Source organism: Centroberyx affinis, unplaced genomic scaffold (genome assembly GCF_046629955.1).
Source record: "Centroberyx affinis isolate AG114_WGS23_722 - 3 ecotype Tasmania unplaced genomic scaffold, CSIRO-AGI_Caff_v1 ptg000261l_1, whole genome shotgun sequence".
In the NCBI taxonomy this organism is placed as follows: domain Eukaryota; kingdom Metazoa; phylum Chordata; class Actinopteri; order Beryciformes; family Berycidae; genus Centroberyx; species Centroberyx affinis.
Window position 1 is genome coordinate 14,935 of NW_027278943.1, and position 14,934 is coordinate 29,868.

The window sequence follows — 14,934 nt, forward strand, 5'->3', positions numbered from 1 at the left end:
TACATATTACAATGCATTGTGGGAAATATGTAGTGCCCTCAAAATCATTCCACTATATCATTTTACGATTCGGACACTAACAAAAAATGTCTGACGTACGTATTAGTGCCCTAAAACGCAGATAGTGATCCATTCCGGCCACAGCCAAAGTGTTTCTACTGAGCAACCTGGTGCCTGCGTAACCATGACGACTTACTTACACAACTGCTTGTCATCAAACATGGCAGACAATGCTGCTGTCAAATGTACTGTATAATCTTTACTACTGTGTGTGTCAGACTTGGAAAGCGACTGATAGTAATTGGTGTATTTTCTAGACAGCTAAACAAGGCCAATGTTGGTTTTAATATACGGTATAGGGCTAAAAAGTTGTTTCCAACTCGTAACAGTCTTATTTTTCTATGTGTAGCAAGATGTATTTTAGATATCAGCTGAAAGTAATGCAGATTTAAGAATTAACATACCTAGTTTCTAACGTTACTAAGCAACACTTCCTATTTGAAAGAATGTAGAATGTGATGATGTATAAGCATCAGGGCTAACAGCTTTGGCCCTGAGGATTTGGAAGGCCCAAGAAGTGGGGCTTGAGTTCCTGGACTAGCCATGTTTTGGCCCAGGCTAACCCAGTGGAAAGGGGTCAGGAACTCTGGAACTAAGTTCAAGCACCAGGTTTGGCCCTCAGTGGAAAGAGGGCTAATATGGCTTTTTCTGGGCGGACGCATTCTTCGGCTTTCAGCAACCGACAAGCCAGCCAGCCAGCCAGCCAGCCAGCCAGCTCAGAGACAAAACAATTCACTATTATTAATGAAGACATTCTTCACCTCACGTACCAAGGTAAATATACCCTCTGAAAGTTAAGCCATCTGGGCTGCTTCAGAGGACGCAGATCAAAGCGTTTTTCAATGACTCGATCTGACATAAGGACAGCTCTGTTATAACAATGATCAACCTGGGAATAGCCACCCACAAATCGTACTTGACTCTGCCTGGATAACTAACATCACACTTAAAATCCCTGTACTGGCTGCTGCTAAACTATATGGTGCTTGTTATTGCCACCATATGGTGTCCCAAGCAAAAAAGATAATAGGTAAAGACATCTCTTGTCACTCTCATTGACTATGTTTATATGAATGGAGAATTGAAAAACTCCCACCTGACAAATCTGAGAAAAAATGAGTGTGCCACTCTAGCTGCCATTTATATAAAATCCTGTGAAAACCTGAGACTGGAGAAACAGATGACCTAACTACTATTATCTTCTATTTTTCTTTGTGTGTGATCGAATAATTGCAATTTTCTATTGTTCAATTATTTTTATTGCTATTCTTGCTACTTTTTTTTAATATCACTGTTTTGCTTTGGCAACAGCTACTGAAGAATTTAACGCCAATAAAGCTAATTTGAATAGGAATCGAATTGAATTGGATTGTGTTCTTAACCCGATTACAAATAACCTGGTTTTGGGTCGATGCATGTAAACGTCATAATTTGGTTAGAATAATCCAGGTAAACTCATTCTGCGTTTATGAGAAATGCAGTTAAGATACGTGGTTTACTCCGATATTAATCCAGTTACTGGGCCATGTTTAGCATTCCTTTCACTTTTTGGGATCATCATTTCTTTCCAGTGTATTAGAGGTAAGGTAATATTGCTCCATCAAAGAGGGAGTCAATAGTCGGGTTACTCCTTGCATGTAAAAATACCCATTGTTGCTATTATGCTTTACACTTAAGATTCCACCTCATGCCTCTGCCATAATGCTTCTTTATAGTCTTTTTGTCTTGCAAGCTGCATGCACCTAGAACCAACCCGCCCTCACACACACACACACACACACACAACGTAGTCTGCCCTGTTGTTCCTCTACCGAGCTGACAGTCCAGTCTCTCATGGGGCGTGAGCAGCATGCCCGGCCATTTGACATTGCGTGCGGCACTGACAGCACACTTGGCTGCATCTGGTATTTCTGTTCTACCCCGGGACCCGAGTGTTGCTGCTTCAGTCTCAAATTCAGGAGCCTTTATTGTCTATCAAATTTTCCATGGGACAGAAATTCATTGTAGAAAATGGCCCTCAGTGAAATATAAAAATATAAAAAGGGGCACAGCTAAAACAGACAGATAAAAGGAGATAAAAAAAAAGGAAGAACCCGATGTAAAATACAAATAAAATGCAGATATTCTCTGTCAAATGGTTGCTGTAGCAGAGTAAGACATATTTTGTGTCAGGTCAGAAGTTGACATAACTGACCAGACATTAGTCCTTAGCAGAAATGGTGAGACTCTGGAAGAGAAGATGAAAGTTGTGGTAAATTTACTGTATGATATTCAGGGCAAAACACCTGATCTATTCTGAGGAAGCGCTTGCTTCACTGTGCGAGTTAGCAGGAAAAAAAACACAGATCGATTAAGTGTTGTCATTCTCTTATTCTCTAAGGCTATACCCCAAAACGTCTTTCTCTTGGTCAAGGGCAACGACACATTTAGCTAACATATGCCCTTTCTTCCTCTGCAGAATGTTTTGCAGCATAGCAAACTGCTTGAAGCTGTACCAGACTGTGACTTATGGAGAAAGCCATTATACAAGGCAAGAGGAAAGAGAGAAATGAATGAAAATGTTTGCCAGTAACTTATGTTCCAGTTACTTTTTGATGATGCTGTGAAATTTTACACGTAGACTGCAGCCCTTAGGCAGCAAACTGAATACATGTGTGTAAAAATACATCTTTGAAATACTCCTAGTGATGTCAGTTCCTGCCACAAAATTGTTGGCTTTATCTGTAGGAAGCCGCGGTAAACACAGTGCAGCTCCGGGCCATGTTGACATTTTCACGGACCCACGTTAAAAGATTATATTAGCACTGGACGTCGACCAGATCCATCTTAAAACCAACCCACCATCCCCACCAGCCCAAGGCCACATGGCTTCTCAACAATGAGAGGCTTATTACAGTGCAGGGATGGTAATAAACCCGAGGTGGTTAAATAGCTGGAGTAAGAAAGAATAAACGTTGAGCAAAAGCTAGTAGCGATGGAAATGGTTTTCGCTGTTTTTGTTATGTGTTCCAATAAGTCCTTGAAAATTGAATCTATCGAATTTGACGGTTGCGGACAATTACTTTGGGTATTGCTGAGTATTACAGTTAAATTGCTGATGGAAAGATGTGGAGAAAAAAGGCTCTCGGAGTCAGCGCCAGGTCTCAGTAGTTCTCAATAGAGACGATAACAGACGTCAGTTTTGATTTACTATGGACCTTGAATCGGAGAGTGTTTGGACTGGGATCACACCTAATAAAGTTTTGATATAAGATGAAAAGAGGGCCAAGATGATAGGGAGTAGGGGAGAGTACACGATATGACAAGAGCATCCACACGATACACGTAAATGACAAACACGTCCACATGATACACAGATATGACAGAATTATACAACAAAACTTATAATGCATAAATATGAGAGCAACACAATCCCAAAAATATGCCAGACACTTGACACCATGTCTCTCTATCTCTCTCACATTCAAATTGGAGCAAAACAGTTGATTGGTAATAAATATCTATACGGACAGCTGGTACCGGCAGAGTGTCAGCCGTGATGTCACAGAGGTCAGAGTTCAACTGAGCTGGAGCCAAAGAGACACTTGTAGGCTGGATCATTAGTCACAGCTAAGGAAGAACTGCCAGACATTAGTGAGTCATTACTCGGTCTGTGAAGAAGAGGCTCTTTGAGGCCAAATTAGCTAAAGGCATCATTATCATCACGTTTGATAAATTGATCATTGCTGGTCACATGAATGTATCATGCCTCTGCGGTATACTGAGACAAATAAATGCAAAATTACTGTTGCATTAGGACTAGTTTCTTCAAAGGGTAGAAAAGTGGTTACCTCATAAAAGTTTCAAGATCTCTCCGCAAACAGCTTTTGGAGTCAGACATGACTTCCGTGTTGCAATGATTTGTAAGTTATTTTGGGGCGTTGTCGCTAAAAATACCACATCCGCTCCCTCGCTGTCTCAAGATGTGCCAGGGCAAATCGAGTAGCCTCCTTTTCCCAAGGCGCCACCGCGACTTATGTTTAGAGCTTCAAGTCGAAGTCACAGAGAGGTCGCGACCCGGGGGCCAACGGGAGGTCACAGCCCCACTGACCTGTCTGCATTTCCTCCGTATGCGTGTTATTATTCAGGTATGCAGGGAGGAGATGGGGTTCAGGTTGCAGCGGAGTGCCCATTCGTCAAGGCAACGGAGGGAGAGAGAGAGAGTGAGACGGACGCGGAGACAGAGAGACCGCGGCGTGACAAATATCAGCAGAAGCCATCTATAAACCGCAATAGCAGACAAATAAAGTTCAGTGGAGAAGCAAAAGCCACAATATTAAACACTCAGAGGGAGTAAAAAAAAGGAGGAGAGAGACAAAGAGAACAAGGAAATGAGAGAGAGATGGGGAGAGAAACCCAGCAGAGAGCCTGTCGGACCTGCGACTTATTGGCACAAATCAGCGCCGCCGTCCCCCTGGCTAATCTGACCACAAGACCTGCAAGCTGATTTATAGATTGGTATAGCTTTTCCGTGACTGCCTGGAACCCCTCTCTATATTATCTAATCCGCTGGGAGAGAAACAGTTGTGACTGGAAAGTTATTAGCCCATTCTTTTGCCGTCTGGATTGCAACCCTATCCTTTCATATTTAAAACCAAGGAATAGTCCTCACCTCTATATATGTATAAATGAGAATAACCATGAACGTTTCCCGTAGTAAGTGGCTTTTTATTTGTATTTGTTATCTCATGAAAATGCATACTTGCGCTTGGAACGGTGACACAGTAATGCTCTGTTTACTCTGTGTGTTTTTTCCGGTGCATCTCTAATGCTTCCTCTCCTGCATACGTTCACAGCAGCCTCTTAAAAGCTTCCAAGGTGCAGATTTAGATGCAGGTATATGAATATGCAAGATCCAAACAAGTTAAGTAGTTTATGAATAATGCCAGCTGTATACAGAACCATTTCCTGACTCATTCTCAATCATCACCCCCCCCTCTCCCCCCCACCTCTGTTTTTCTTTCTCTAACTTTCTGTCTACCTCCCTGCGCTCTCTCTCACCCTCATCCTCTCTCTCTCTCTCTCTCTCTCTCTCTCTCTCTCTCCCTCTCTCTCTCTCTGTCTGCCTATAGCGCAGATCCAGGAGACAGCTTCTTCAGGAGGAGAATAGAGAGATTCTGCTCTCTAAACACTGCTCACTGTCCTGGCTGACTGCCCAAGCCCTGGATGACTGCAGGGGCTGGAATTTAAAATCCCGGATAAAGACAGAGGAAGGGAGGGGAGGAAGAATTAAAATCAGGTGAGTTAAGAGGAAAGAAGAGCAGGGAAGAAGAAAGAGAAGTAGAGAGAGGGACGAAAAAAGGAAAAAAAAAATGTAAATGAGGTAGTAAGGGCGATCGAGGGATGGTAGCTGTAGTAGTAATAGTAATAATAGTTGTACTTAGTAGTAGCAGTTGTTGTAGCAGCAGTAGCAGTGGTAGCAGTAGTAGTAGTAATAGTAGTAGCCTAGCAGTAGCAGTAGTAGTAGTAGCCTAATAGTAGTAGTAGTAGTAGTAGTAGTAGTAGTAGTAGTAGTAGTAGTAGTAGTAGCAGTGGCAGTAGCAGTAGTAGTAGTAGCCTAGTAGTAGTAGTAGTAGTAGCAGTAGTAGTAGTAGCAGTAGCAGTAGTAGTAGTAGCCTAATAGTAGTAGTAGTAGTAGCAGTAGTAGTAGCAGTAGTAGTAGTAGCCTAGTAGTAGTAGTAGTAGCAGTAGTAGTAGCAGTAGCAGTAGTAGTAGTAGCCTAATAGTAGTAGTAGTAGCAGTAGCAGTAGTTGTAGTAGTAGCAGTAGCAGTAGCAGTAGTAGTAGTAGCCTAATAGTAGTAGTAGTAGCAGTAGTTGTAGTAGTAGCAGTAGCAGTAGCAGTAGTAGTAGTAGCCTAATAGTAGTAGTAGTAGCAGTAGCAGTAGTAGCGGTAGTAGTGGTAGAAGTAGTAGCAGTAATAGTAAATTATCCCACACTGGGCAACTGCTTTAACCCACATAAAAATACAGCAATCATAGATTAAAGACTAAGAACAGTGTCTGAAATAGTGTGGGTTTCAGTGAACTTTTTGTTGTGAATGATTCAAGCGACAAAAAAGTGAGTGAGAGAGAGATAAAGAGAGAGAGAGATTGAGAGATACTGCCTACTCCTCACTCTTGTTCTCCCTCCTTCTATCCCGTAACTCTAACTCTTCCTCTTCCTCCTCCCCTCTCTTAATAGCCCCCACAATTACACCATCCTTCTTCCTTGCCCTCTTTTATCCCTTTTCTCTTTCCATCACACACACACACACACACACACACACACACACACACACTTCTAGCACTTTTAAAGCCCAATGTTTAATTTGACCTCAAATGTACAATGGAGGCCAACTCCTTTATGGCTGCAGACACATCTACACTTACAGTGGCAAACAGATGCGCAGGCCTGTACACACACACACATATACAGTGCTACAAACATACATACACACAGAGACACGCAAACAGGCATAAATGTGGAAACATACACTCTCTCACACACTCATGCACACACACACACGCATACACTGCACACAAATGACAACCAGTGAACATGGCCCCAGCTGTTGCTGCCCATATAAACGCAGTACATACTGTCATGCTTGAGAATAAACAGAAGCCTATGTTGCAGCCTGTGTTTTCTGTGTGCTCATAGTGTTGGTTTAGCAATGGGCTGATGATATGACAGTGTGTACTCACCTACTGTATGTGTTCTATAGTAGACTGCCATCTGTGCATGAGCGTTTCTATAGCAATATGCATGTATACTAATTATGCATTGGAGGAATTCTGTATGCCCTTAATGAATGTGTTGGGAGGTGAACTATGTATGCAAACATTGTTTGTTTTAATTGCATACCAAAACAATGGTCTTTACATGACGGTGGAATCAAATTATGATTATGTGTGTGTGTGTGTGTGTGTGTGTGTGTGTGTGTGTGTGTGTGTGTGTGTGTGCTGTCTCTGGGTAGACTCTCTCCAGCTACAAGTCCCATGCAGTCTCATTAAATGTGGTCTCTGGCAGGGTGCATAGTGCTGCACACTCTCAGGGTGTGGTGGTGAGAGCTGGCTAGAATTTCAAATTTATATGAATGTGTGTGTGTGTGTGTGTGCATACATGTATGTATGTTTGTGTGCTCATGTGTGCATGCATACGTGTTGTGCAGTGTGTGTGTGCGTGTGTGTGACTGCTTTTCTCAGCTCTGATTGATCCCATAACCATACACTCGTTGGCACCCTTCCAAACACATTCTCCCTTATAAACAAACATACACGACCCAGTTTTCTCAACAATGTGCCTGCATACGCCCACGTGAGCCTGTGTGTGCTGTAATGTGTATGTGTGTGTATTTTTATGCGTGTGTGTATGAATGAATGTGAGTAACAAGCACACACTTACACACAGGCCTCCAAATAAAAACGTACATCACACTGAGAGAGCCTGGACATTAACTTAAAGCATTGCTGCCACAAAGAAATTGAAAAACCAGCCAAGGCAATTTGAGTCTGGATGCCTAGCGAAATCCTGGCAAAGGGGGAAATTATTTAATACAATTCTCATTCTCCTTGTGAGCCTCTGTCCTAATACTTTCTCCTTGTGTTATTTTCCTGCTTGCGTCTGTTAAAGACCTCCCTTCCCCTTGTCTCTATCTCTTTGTGTCCCACTTTTCTCCATCGCTCGCTCCCTCCCTCCCTCCTGGCTTCCTTCCCTTCATCCCTGCCTCTCCGGCTGGTTCACCTCAGTTCAGCAGAAGTTCGTATTTCGTGTGTCAGTGTGGAGACTGCCACTCCGGCGCTACTTGTTGGGAGCATCTGACAAAATAGAGCCGCAGCCGTGGGTGTCAGAGGCCTGTGATGTCTGCAGCAGCAGCAGAGTACAAAACTCACAGAGAGCGAGAAAAAGTTTGGCCTGTGACAATGACAAACACGCACACACATATACATATGCATGCAGATTTGCAGTGTACACGTGCACGCACACACACACACGCACTGTTGAATAGAGAGGATAAAGTGACAAAGGCCTGCCTGGCATAGCTGATGACTTCTGACAATACTGGCTGATGAGAAAGTCCGTTCTTGCATCTCAGAGTGTCTCCCTGCTCTTTCAAAAAGTTTGGTAGTCATGGTCGATCCTCCACTCAGCCACATTTAATACAGCAAGAGGGACTTCATGGCTGTCTAGACCCTCTGCTCTGATCTCTCTATGGAGCAGGTAAGCAAAAAGAGTAAGTATCACATCATTATTACTACATTATTATTGCAAAGGGAATATTGTATAACACGCATAGATTAAACTCTGTAATAATGAGGCAATTGGAAGAGGGATGATCCCCATTGCACAAGTCAGCACAAATTACCAAATGCTTCCCCCCAATGTGAGAGAAAACAACTATTTACTTGCCAAATTTGAACAAATCCCCCACTGGTAATACTTCCAACACATATGTATTAGCACATCACTAAAAATGCCATTATTTGGCTGTTTATTTACGCATCTGTGGGCTGATACAGATACACACTAGCCATCTGTATTTGAGGTGTGCAGCTAACTAGCTACTGATGCTACCAGTGTTTTTAAGCCTGTTAGCATTACAACATTATTAATTCTCACTATCTTACAGTCTGTTGACAGCAACAACTGAAGTTGACACCATGGCAGATTAAAAGGATACAAAATCGTGTTTAGATTTGGTTCTCCAACTATCTAAAAACGTGTTTTGAATGGAATGGAAATCTACAAGCTGGGGATTAGTGCCCTGTTAATGTGTTTCGTTCCTGTTTTTACCTCTGAGCACCCTCTCTGTGTGTGTATCTATGGTGTTATGACACGTACGTGAGAGAAAATGCGGCCCAGGTGAGTGGAAAAGTGGTGAAAACGGTGTAAACAACCAGGCAAAAAGCTAACGTGACTAAAAAGGTGAGGCCGTCACGTATGCGAATGTATGCCAACTAGAGCCGCATCACATTTGCAGGGCACACACACACACACACGCACACAAAGGCACACTCTAACCCTCACACTCTCATACACACACCCACCTATGGAAGCACGCTCATATTCACACAGACACGCTCGCACGTACACACTCCAAAACACTTACACACACTCACACCCGCACACATATACCAGGTGTGCGCCCGACACATGGTGATAATAGCATGCAGGCATGACTAATACACAGAGCCTTACTGGTGAGCATAGGGGTTAGCCTGGGCATATGGAGATCATCATTCACACCTAGTGAGCTAGTGATAGCAGTGGGAGAAGATCTATGGTTCTCAATGAGGGGCTGGGCTATGGCCTCTCAATGCCAGAACATATTACAGGCAATCATTTACTTTAAATAAGCATACCAGGAGCTGATTAAAGGAGAGGGGCTGAGAGAGAAACGCTGATGGATGAGCAAGAGAGGGAGGGAGGGAAGGAGAGGGAGAGAGAGAGTCTAACTACATGAATCATTGTGAGGATTGTGAGGAAAGAACCACCGCACCTTCGTTAGAGGTTGCTCGCTCATCTGTGCCAGATCCGGGAATGGAAACGGAGCAGATACTCTCTGATGGGACCAGAGAGGTGTCGGCCCAATTTATTTGACGGTGCCTCGATTGAGTCACCGGCATTTTAAACTCCCCTTTCATCCTCGGATCCGTCCCTTCCACAAAAGGGCCCCATCTCTCACCGGCCCCTCTGAATAAGATAGGCAAGGCAGATCAGAGTCAGATGAACACGGGAGAGGAGAGGATGAAAGGATTAAAGGGAGGAAGAGGAGGGGAAGTGTTAGATCTATGAGCTGGTTAAGAAAGGTGCTGTCATTACGCGAAGACCCCCGCTAGGAATATTCAGCGTGAAGCAGCTCTACCACAGCAGGAATATACAGGTCTGAATTTGACTTGGAGGCATTAGATATACTTTAACAAGCACTCTATACGTGAGACCATGTTAGTATATTCATACTCACACACACACACACACACACACACACACACACACACACACACAGTGCGAGAGCTAAATTTTTCTTTTTAATTTTGTTTCTTTCATGGGGTGAGATGAGGTGACCAAAACCGCAGTTGGTCATCTTAAGTGCTCTCCACATGAGCATGCACACACACACACACAATCACATGCTTCACTGTAAAAGCACAGAAAAGTTAGCCAAGTCATGCTTCTTGGGGTCGTAATGTGACTGATTCACTGTTTTCTCATTATCTTCTCTGTTGGACAGTTAGCATACTGCTCCCCACTGTTGTCACGCTAATCTAATAGCACTAGCTTGTTAGTTTGTGCCAAACAGACATCCACAGCTTTATTGTAGCTACACTACATGTACAGTTATTCCTTGAGCATGACGCAGTGTGATAGATTCACCGCTGTTTAAACCAGGAACCCAAAAAAAAAAAGGAACAAAAATAGATTTATCTTTATTTGCGCTGTATAAGTGTAAAAACAGATCCGGATTTGCAGTGTAACCCCTGGGTCGTCATGGAGGCAGTATAATAGGTCCTGAGAAGATAACACTGCTAATGGGAAACAGCATCCTCCATCCCCGTGTTCAAGGGTATGGCCTTTGTAAGCCAGTTGGATCTAATGGAGTAATTGGATTGCTCCGATTCTCTCTATTATAGCCACTAGTCTAGGAGAGAATTGGCTCAAAAATCTGCCCACTTATTGACCTGTACAATACAATGGTGTTGTCAGGAGGATGATTAAAGATGCCTCCTCTCCGGGTGAAGAGTATTCCCAGGGACTAATGAGAAGAGGTCTGCACACTGAGAGCTGCTGATTCCATCATTTGTTGTGACGCCTCATTCCTGAAGTAGATCTACATCAATTGAACTAAATAAATGGCACTCGGCAGCTCGTGTTTGTGTTACCTTCGGCTGTGCACCTAGTGCTGGATGGGCATGTGTTTCATAACAGCCTAATTTCCACACATCCACTAATTTCTATATGAGGATGGTGAGAAAAGCCGGGAAAATACATACCTTGGTTAATGAGGTGCATGGTGGGGGGGGGGGGGGGGGGGGGGGGGGGGGGGGGCGCTCCAGGGACAGTGGCAGGTGGGGAGTTTGACTGGGGCGGTACACCTGTCAAACGGTGACGCAGGTGTCCTAAGGCGAGCTTAGGGAGGACAGAAACTGGATACCAGTGTTTCAATTGTTGGTCACATTACACCCACCTCCATAGCAGTAAAGATTCACAAAGAGAGGCTGGTTAAGTGGAAAAACAGAAGGAAATAATACATTTGCATCGTATACTTTGGTTGTAGATTCCCTTCCAAGTCTTGTATTTTTAGATCGTCTGTGAAGCTAAACACCTTTATTGTTTTTTGTCAGGCTGTCATGATGTTAGCCAAGTTGACCTTTAGCTGTCTCTTTTGTCAACACGCTGTGTGATAATAAGAAGCAACGACTTTGTAAAGCTAATACACATAAAGAGAGACTGGTAACGTTGCTAGCAAGTCAGCTGTGTCCCAAGGTACCCAGATGGCCTATGCATTGTATGTGCTTCCTATGTACATCCACTGAGTCACCCATTAGGACTAAGTGGTTTCTAACCTATAGGCAACTGGCATTATGTTTGTTTCTGCTGCAATAATTCAAATTGAAAATGAGTTAAACCTAGGGGGAAAAATGTTCCAAGGGACTATGATCTCTACAAAACATTTCATGATTAAACTCTAATTCCTATAGGTGAGGAGGGATTTTCTGATTGCTACATCTGTGATGATTTCTACAGGTTTATCACTGCAGAGACAGAGAGAGGGAGGGAGGGAGATAGAGAGAGAGAGAGAGAGAGAGAGAGAGAATGGATTAATGTGCTCATTATGGGAGGATTCGGCTCATTACAGTTTTGACGCTGATACATGTAATCCAGCATTCCGGTAATGAAGCTACAACTGCCCTGATTGGTTGCTTTTAATTGCTATGACAGAACAGAGCAAATACAATGGCCGTGTAGTAGAGCTTGGCGCTGTGTGACAACCCACATTCAGCATCTCTGTGCATTTGGCCATGAATTCAATATGTACCATTGACAAAAAGACAGCGATTTATGGGATTAGTCTCAGGAAATTTTGGGCAGCACTCAGTTTGAAACGGGGTCGATTTGCGGTTAGCGTTTAGCTTCAGGGTGAAGGTTAGATGAGGGTAAGGTGAGGGTCGAGGTTAGGGTTAGGGATGAGGGGAGAGATATAGTTAGAGGAAGTTCCTCAGTCTGGATGCAGTTCAAGTACAAATCAGATTCCTGTGCAAATAATGCAGTCTGTTTGTTTAGGTCTGTTTGTTCTTCAGAAAAGGGATCTGAGTAGACAAGCAACTGGAAGTGGCATTCACATGTTCTGCACTGTTAGGGGAACTTGGCTAATACTGAAATCTCTTTTTCACAATTCAAAAATTTAATATAGATAATTGATGAAGTTTAATGGCTATTATTACCTGAAAATTAGCTAAGTATATTTTACCCGTTGTCGTAAAAATATCTGGGTCTGTTTTAGGTGACTGTGTTTTTTCATGATGTCTATGCCAAAGTGTGCAATTATAGTTACTGCTCAACACAGTGCATCTGTTGGTGAGAGAGAGAAAGAAACAAAGAAAGAAAAACAGACAGACAGAAAGAGAGACAGAAAGAAGTCACACTGCTCACCCCAAAAGGAGAGCACAGGAGAGAAGAGGAGATGCTGTACATGACAGTGAAGAGAAAGTGCTGCAGCGGCATGCCACATCTGGTAATGCCCTCATGGAGCACGTAAACAGCAGGGGTGATAACAGGGGTGACTGCGGTGAAGGGGGGAGGAGAGGGAGAGGGGGAAAGCGTGCTGTGTGGAGGGACGGAGGATGTGGTGAGGTTCGGAGGAGAGAGGAAATACAGCATAGCGAGCGTAGAGGTGGTGGAGAGGCGGAGGAGGGAGAGGATGAGCGCTATCAGAGGTGAGGGCGGTGGCGGGGGAGCGGAGAGGGGGGGAGAGTGTTTCAGATAGCAGAGGAGTTTATCTGAGCCGCTGAATGTCCTCCATTGTTGAGGTCCCAGCCTGCTGGCCTGCACACAGATGTGCTTCACAGGACAGAGGGGGGGGTGGAGGGTGGGGTGGGGGGGACAGGGAGGAAGGAATTTCACGCTCGGCAACGCTATCTCTGAATCTCCACCCGCAGCTGCTACCAACCGACCTCCCGCCTCCTCTTCCTCCTCCTCCTCCTTCCTCTTCCCTCCACCCTTCGTTTCCTCTCTCTCTCTCTCCCTCTCTCTCTCTCTCTCGAAGTTTATGAAGCCATTTGTCATAAGTGTCACTCACTTGATGTGGTTAGTACAAAGCACACACACACACACACACACATAGCATACGCTGTCCTCAACAATTTAACATCTGCATTCTAATTTCTGTCATTCGTGACTTTGGGAAAAAAGCTGAAGAGCTGAGTTTCACTCCCAAATGAGATAATCACCATTTAAAAAAAAAGAAAGTGATGCCTATAGTCTATTCATGGTGGCAAAATATTGCCGCCATGAATATAAAACTCCCTATTATCATTGAAATTATAAGCCAACCAAAGACTTTTTTTTTTAAATATTTTGCAGTGCGCATCAGGAAACAATTTGTTTCCAAAATGGAGAGAAAGAAACCTTTCAATTTCCCAAAACTGACAGGGCAACTCTGAACCTTTGACCTGCTGGACCTGGCATGCCGTCCCTGTGACCTGTTTGGAAGAGGATGTGATGAATCTCTTGGGTAAACCACCTGCCAGCTGAGCCCCCATCCTATAATAAGTAACTTATTTTGTCCAGTTGCTATGGACACAGATGGCACAGAACTGAACCAGGGCACCAGTATTAGACAGGAGGTTGGGGTGAATGTGAATCTGTGTGCATGTGTGTGTGAGTGAGTGTGCGCAAAAGACGGGTATTGTGACACTGTGGCTGCAGCCGCGTTGACATCGCGGTCACTGCTCTGATAATTGTCAGGCTGGATGGCCAATAACAACCAGCAAACACACACACACACTGTCAGTCACGGAAGAAAAACACTGAGAGGGCGTCGGATAGAGCATTTTCTCAGCATCAGAATCAGAAAGTGCAAGAAACATTATTTGCCAAGTGCAATACATGAGCAGGGATTTGAATTTGAAGCATCAGTGCAGAGAGAAAACACTCATGCATGCTATAAGGACAACAGCAGAGCAAATACATCCATGTAGGATAGAGAGCGGGCTATACACTGTCACTCCACATATACACTTTAACATGCAAGCATTATGTTCATTCAGGCAGGATACAGTACGGTTACAGCTGTAGAGGAGATACAGTATGGTGAGCATCCAGTAGTACGCTGAGCCAGTAACTGGAGGAAGTGCTTGAAATAAATTGAGCATTAAAGAACATGTAGGTGTGCAGACAGACACATAGGGATGACAGCTCTCCTCTTCTCTGTTATAGAAGTGGAGTGCAGCTGAGGGGATTGGAAAAAAAAAAAAAAAACGAGTGTGTTGCTGTCAAAGGCTTGAACACAGAAACATAACATGGCTGCACAAAACGTCTAAATGAACGTCTACAAACCTACTGCATGTGATTAGTGCGTCTCCTTTCCCTGTTCTGGTGAGTATCTATATGGAAATGTTTACTTGGTGGTGTTACATATAGTGAGTTCAAGTGTTCAAGGTCAAGTAGGCAATTTGTTTCTCGTTTTCAAAATGGAGGCATTGTAGCTCTATAAGCCATCAGCTGTAATTGAAATGTAAACCAGGAAGTAGTGATGCTTCCATGGTCCTGTGAGCCTGTCACATGGTGAGCACAGTTGTTCCGTTTACACGCAGTGGCCTCAGCAGAGGATTAGCTGTACAATAACAGACTCTCTG